The sequence below is a fragment of the Pantherophis guttatus genome, chromosome 2 (genome assembly GCF_059756535.1).
Source record: "Pantherophis guttatus breed Tessera chromosome 2, ASM5975653v1, whole genome shotgun sequence".
Taxonomy (NCBI): Eukaryota; Metazoa; Chordata; class Lepidosauria; order Squamata; family Colubridae; genus Pantherophis; species Pantherophis guttatus.
The window spans coordinates 118642696-118648907 of NC_142064.1; positions in this window are offsets into that span (position 1 = coordinate 118642696).

Below are 6212 nucleotides of genomic sequence, written 5' to 3' on the forward strand. Positions count from 1 at the left end.
GCTCAGCTGGAAATGGACTCACCTCAAACTTGAAAGGTGGGAGGGGCCGTCTCTTACCAGCCATTTTGCTGCCTTAGGCAATAGGAATCACGCTTCCCTTCGCCCTGCCTATTCCTTGCATCAAACTGGCCACGGGTCTTGTTTTATTTACACCCTGGTTATAGTTGCAGTTCACCTTTTCTCCAGAAGTTTAACCCGACATTCATGGTCTTCCTCTTTTCTCACCCATATTTTAATTTCACAGCAACCCTGAGAGATCAGCCCCTGCATTTTCTTTACTGGTGTAAGATATGCCCTGCCAGATGTAGCTGCTTTTTCTACAAATGGCAGTGCTGGCCTTGGGGGAAATTGGATAATTAGGGCCCTTGAGCAAGGAGGCCCACTGAAAAATGTAAGAAGCAGCTAGCAGTGATTCTGGAGAATGATGGCCCTTGTATAGCAGGCAGAATGTCAGTACCATATTTTTCGGAGTATAAAACACACCTTAGTTTTTGGGGAGGAAAATAAAAAAAAAGCTGATTGGCAGGTGGATCAGCCTCCCAGAATACCCCCAATCAGCTGTTTCCAGAGGTGAATTTTAGCAACAGGTTCCTTGGTTGTGAGCTCTGTACCTTGCTTTTTTTTTTTTTTTTTTTTTTTTTTTGCTTTTTTCCCTGCCTCTGAAACTTCTGAAACTCCATTTCAGAAAAAACTTTTTTTCTTGCCTCTGAAAGCCTCGGAAACAGAGCTTCAGAAAAAAAGCCTCTGAAGCTCTGTTTGGGGGCTTTTTTTCTGAAGCTTCGTTTCTGATGCTTTTTTTCAGCCTCTGAAACCTCAGTTTGAGAAGCTGGGCGGGCCTACATTCGGAGTATAAGACACACCCAGATTTTCATCCTCTTTTTTGGGGGGAAAAGGTACGTCTTATACTCCGAAAAATACGGTAATTAATAAATGCTGGTTTAGCGAGTGGTAAAGCTTGGCTAGCTTGCATGAGTAATCTGAGTAGAAAATTCTGAAGCAAAGGAACAGTTTGTTGCCCATGAGGCTTACCATTCTTCAAACTGTGAAGGAGAGGAGGTGCTACAGACAGGCCTCCAACAAGTTGGCCAAAGCAAGTTTGACAACAGCCCTTCTTAAGTGCAATTGTAAGAAAGGGAAGTGGATTCCTCTGAGTGAAAGGGTGAAAGGAATAGGCTGGAGAGCATCAACAGGCTCCGTTTTTTTCAGTTCTGCTTCACTGCGAACGCAGAGCCTGCTGAGCAGCTTGAAGAGTTGTTGGGTCTCCTGCAGGCCTTGGGCGTTGGCTTTGGCCCAGAGGAACTGAGAGCCGGATGCTGAAGACCAGGCTTGGCTTATTGCCGGATGATGATAGCAACAACGGGGTGAGCAGGGCAGCCAGGCCCTCCCACTCCCCCGCCTCCCACCCAGAGCCATTACCTCAGCCCCTCAGGAATCTGGCCTTGCAAGGATGAAAGCTGGGGGCGGGAGGCGGTGGGGGGGGGGAATGAGAGATTGGGAGAGAGAGGGATGGAGATAGACCCAAGAGTCTTGAGAATTCCCAGCTGGGTGGGAGATGGTGTCTCTTCCTTAGAACGGGATCCTTGCGAGGCGGAACTTCTGGGTCCATTCTCTAGCGCTGCTGGGGTGAGGGAGCATACAGCGGGGTGGTCTTGTTGAAATAAAGTTGGGGTTTTTTTTTCAAGATTTCTTTCCCCTTATTGCAGAAAGAGCATTACATCAAAGCCAACAGAAGCAGCACTTCTGGCTCTGAAAAGAAAGGCAAGCAAGCATGACTTCGGGGACAGATGTATTGTAAGAATGCCTGCCAACTCCTCTTGTCCCTGAATGCCTTCCTTTCTTGCTCGGAAGATTGCAGCATCAATAGAAGAGACTTCCTATTAATGGGATGGGTTGTTGCCTTGGGGTCAAAAAGGCTGGTTGAGCAATGGGAACTTGGAAGGGAAGGGTGGGGCAGTCAGTCAGCTGTGCTTGGGCTCTTGCTTGCGTGATGGGGTTAGAGATCCAAGATTGTTAGCTGGCATTCAAAAATGCAGCAACACTAGGAAGAAATAAATATCCATAAATCGTACACAACTAAGGGAGTTAAAAGCCCTTTAGTTATCAGTTACACATAGACCTGCCTCCTTTACAATTGCTTAATTCCTAGTTTTACAGAAAAGGGAGGTAGGCTTTTTTTCTCAGCTCTTAGATAGGAACAGGAGTCTGAAGCCGGAATGGGGGTGGGGTAGGTGAAGCACCAGATCTATTCAGGCCTGTTCCTGGCTGATGGAAGCAGGGAGGGAGGGCACTGGAATCTCTCCCCTATAAGGCAGCCACTCCACTTTAGGGCTGTGTTTACACTCAGACTAGGTGACTCAGCTCCAGGCCTGCATTCCTGAACTCTGAAATGGGATGGGTGAGATGGGCAAGTCTTGAGTTGAAAAACTTTAAAGGGAATCAGAGGAGTGGGCTTCCAAAAACAGTCAACCACCATTTTTTTTTGGGGGGGGGAGAGACAAAGAATGAAGATTCAAGGAGAAATATGTTATAACTTGATGACCTAGGAAAGGGTTTAGGGTACAAGGGATATTTATACTGCATAAATTGCAATGCAAAACAAATTCTGTGTCTGGCCGCCCTCTGCTGGCTCAATCTGAGAAGTTGTTTTCCTTGCTGCTTCTATTTAATGATAGGTACTATATTCTTATCTCTGTCAGTTTCAGATTTTCTGAAAGTGTCCTGTCAATTGTTTCACAAAGATTTTTTAAAAGTTCAATTATGCTGCATTTTACATTCATGATTATGATTTATATTTGTATTATTTCTTTTTGGACTGTTGCCTTCTGGCAGAAGATACAGAACAATTAAAACTCGGACCACACGTTTTCTGAATAGTTTTTATCCCAGAGCTATAATTGCACTCAACAATGAACTAAAGGGCCACCATCAGTGAGCTGTTGGACAGCATTACTTGGTCTGTTGTCTGGATGTTTGGGTGGTTTAGGGGTGGGGAATTTGTAATGGGTTGGGGTGTGTTTGGGGATTGTTATGTGTGTTGGACCTGGTCTTTGGTTGTTAAGTGAATTTCGTTGTATGGGTATACTGTGCGTACACATACAATGACAATAAAGTTGTTATTATTTCACCCATTTTTTTTATAACTCCAACTTTGAGGCTATAAATTGTATTTTGCATTTACCCTATCCAAAACAACATAGGACATTTGCTTATAGCAATTATTGCATAGGTTTAAAAAAAAAAAGAATACTGGAGAAATTGTGAAATATTAGAATCCTATTGTTCATTCATAATACACCAAATTGAGATAGTGTGACGACTGCCAATCCATTCTTCCTCAGTGAGACCATTCAGTAGGTAAAAGGGCATTTAATACAAGCAAAATTGCACCATCCCCCATATTTCAAAACTTTAAATTAAGACCAAATTAAGTCCATTCCTTCTTTTCTGGAGTTGGTGGGATTGTACCTTGCTTTCCCCTTGGAAAATGCTGTGCCAAATGAGATAATCTAGTAAATGTAAATAGACTAAAAAAGAAGTAGGTATTCAGTCTGAACAATTTGTGTGGGTAATTTCTACATAAATGTATATAAATGTGTTGAAATTTATATTCTGCAAGTATTTGTGTATACAGCATATATTGCTTGCAAGTAAAGGATTCTTATAAACCCTGACCCTAAGTATTTTCCCCACACCCAGGAGTACTTCTCCAAATTCCTCCACACCCCATTCTTCATTCCCGTGACTTCCTTCCTATGCTGGAATTTTAGCCACTAATACTGAATACATTTTACATCTAGCATGTTTTGATTATAAACATCATCCTTAGAATGTTCTATGTCTTAAACCAATGGTCCACAATCTTTGCAGTTTGGTGGCCTGGCTGGGGAGAGGGAAACCGAGCCACTGGGGTTGCGGACTGGGGCACATGCACACACATGCAGTTTGACTGCAAACAGAGCTGTGCGCACAAGCACATGTGTGCCAGCCCACCACTTGCATGAGTTGAGCTGTGTGCACCTGTGCCACAGGCCTGCCACTTGCCTGAGTTGAGCTATGCGTGCATGCATGTGCATTGGTCCACGGCCTGGTTGTGAATAAGCCATGGCGCGGTAGTGGGCTGCGGCCAGGGGGTTGAGGGCCCGTCTTAAGCTTTGGGCTACCAGCCAGCTTTCTGTTTGCCTGCTAACTAACACAGTCATTTAAGAAGAGAAATTGGGGACTCTACTTGAGGACTATTACCAATGACCTATTTTTAGTTTTGATCTTGGGCTAAAAGTGGTATCATAATTTGTTAAGCTCCATGAAACAACATTACAAATATCCTTGAATCCTGAGCATCCATATGTATTTGCGACTCCTTTAGAAATCAAAATCTAGAAGTCTGTGCTATCCATCAGAGGTTATGCTATGCAATATCCCTGGGAAACCTGGGAAAAAAATCATATACATCTGTTCTTAGATGTCCACCACTGAAGGCCATCATAAGCTAATTTGGGACCCTTTTTGTTGTTGCCTATAGAAAAAGCTAAAGCACTTACCCCTTTTTTCTGTGTCATAATTTCTACTGGATTGTCAAGTATGTACTGGAGTATATTGCATTTGCCCTACTCAAAATCAGTGGGGAATGAAATACAGCTCAGAGTAGAGCTAGCTCTGTCTAGAGCTTTCATTCCTTTATATAGATTCCACCTACCTGAAGTGCCTACCGTATTTTTCGGAGTATAAGACGCACTGGAGTATAAAACGCAGCTTAGTTTTTGGGGAGGAAAATAGGGGGAAAAAATCTGCCTACCAGGTATTCATCTGGCTAGCGTCCTTAGTCTGTCAGCTTCAGCACATTAGTTTGCTGCTTTTTTATCCCGTTTGGGGATAAAAAACAGCTTCTAAGGCACAGCTGAGAGGAAGCAGCAATGAGAAAAGCAGGCAAAGCACGGGGAGATCGCTTCACTTGGCTAGCGCCTAGTTAGGTCTGAAAAAAAGCTTCTAAAGAACAGCTGAGAGTCGTAGAAAAGCATGGAGATCGCTTTGCTAGCGCCTGTTAAAGCACAGGGAAGAGCTAGTGCCTCTTTAGCACCTTGTTAGCGCTGAAAAAATGCTTCAAAAAAGCTACATTCTGAGTATAAAATGCACCCAAATTTTCAGCCTCTTTTAGGGGGGAAAAAGGTGCGTCTTATACTCTGGAAAGTATGGTATGTGATCAACCTAGGCAGTAACTTAGTTGTAACATAAAGTCCATCATTATTATCCACTTTCCTACGTCTAATCAATTATATCCTTTTCTCCAGATTATAGTTTATGGTCAGGAGAGAGACCTCTTCACAACAAACTTGTACACTCTATGCTCTTCTTCAGTTTGCTGCCATCTTCTGTCCACCCTGAAATGTTGGAGATCTGGGGGGTTGTAAAGACTTCGAAGATTTGTTAATTCACACATCATACTCAGAATACATGTATTTGTCTTATTTGCTAGCTCTTGTTAGTTGGATATTTGTTAAAAGACATGTAATTTAAGATTTGGCACATTAAATTAATTTTAATCACTTTCATACAATCATACAGAAAGGAATCCAAAAAGGAAAATGGGACATACACTGAATTTTTGTTATTTGTGCATATTTAAGAAAAGATTTAGGGAATAAAGTCAGTATAGTTGAAAATTGTATAATTGAAGTCTGGGGTCAAGGAGGGCAGAGAATCTTACAGAAAGTGTAGACACTCGATTATGAGAATATCATAATATTGCTAATAAAAAGTGGGGTTGCAAGGATGACCTATCTTGCTTACTTTGAAGTTACTGTATGGAAGGAGGCATATTTAAGGTCACTTTAATACATATGTTGCGCTGCCATTTGTAAGACTTTTCCGAAGAGTTTTCTACTTTGTTAAACTGCAAAGTTACAGCAGTGCAAATATCAATTGTCCTGTATACACCCACCCAAACAAAAATATATGCTTCTAAATATACTGCTAGGTAGAACAAATTACCCTGCCTGCTAGGTGGTGGGAAAAAAACACTCCACGTTATAATGTTGAATTAATTCTGGAAAATTTAAAGATGAATTATAACAGCCTAGGAAATCCCAGCCTCACCTCATCCCCCAAGATCCAGTAAGTCATTGTCCAAACTGATACCCATATTATTCAATTAACAATCCTGTCTTGAAGAATACTCCATAGTATGCGGAGCATTTAAAGTCTTAAAGGTAAAGTCA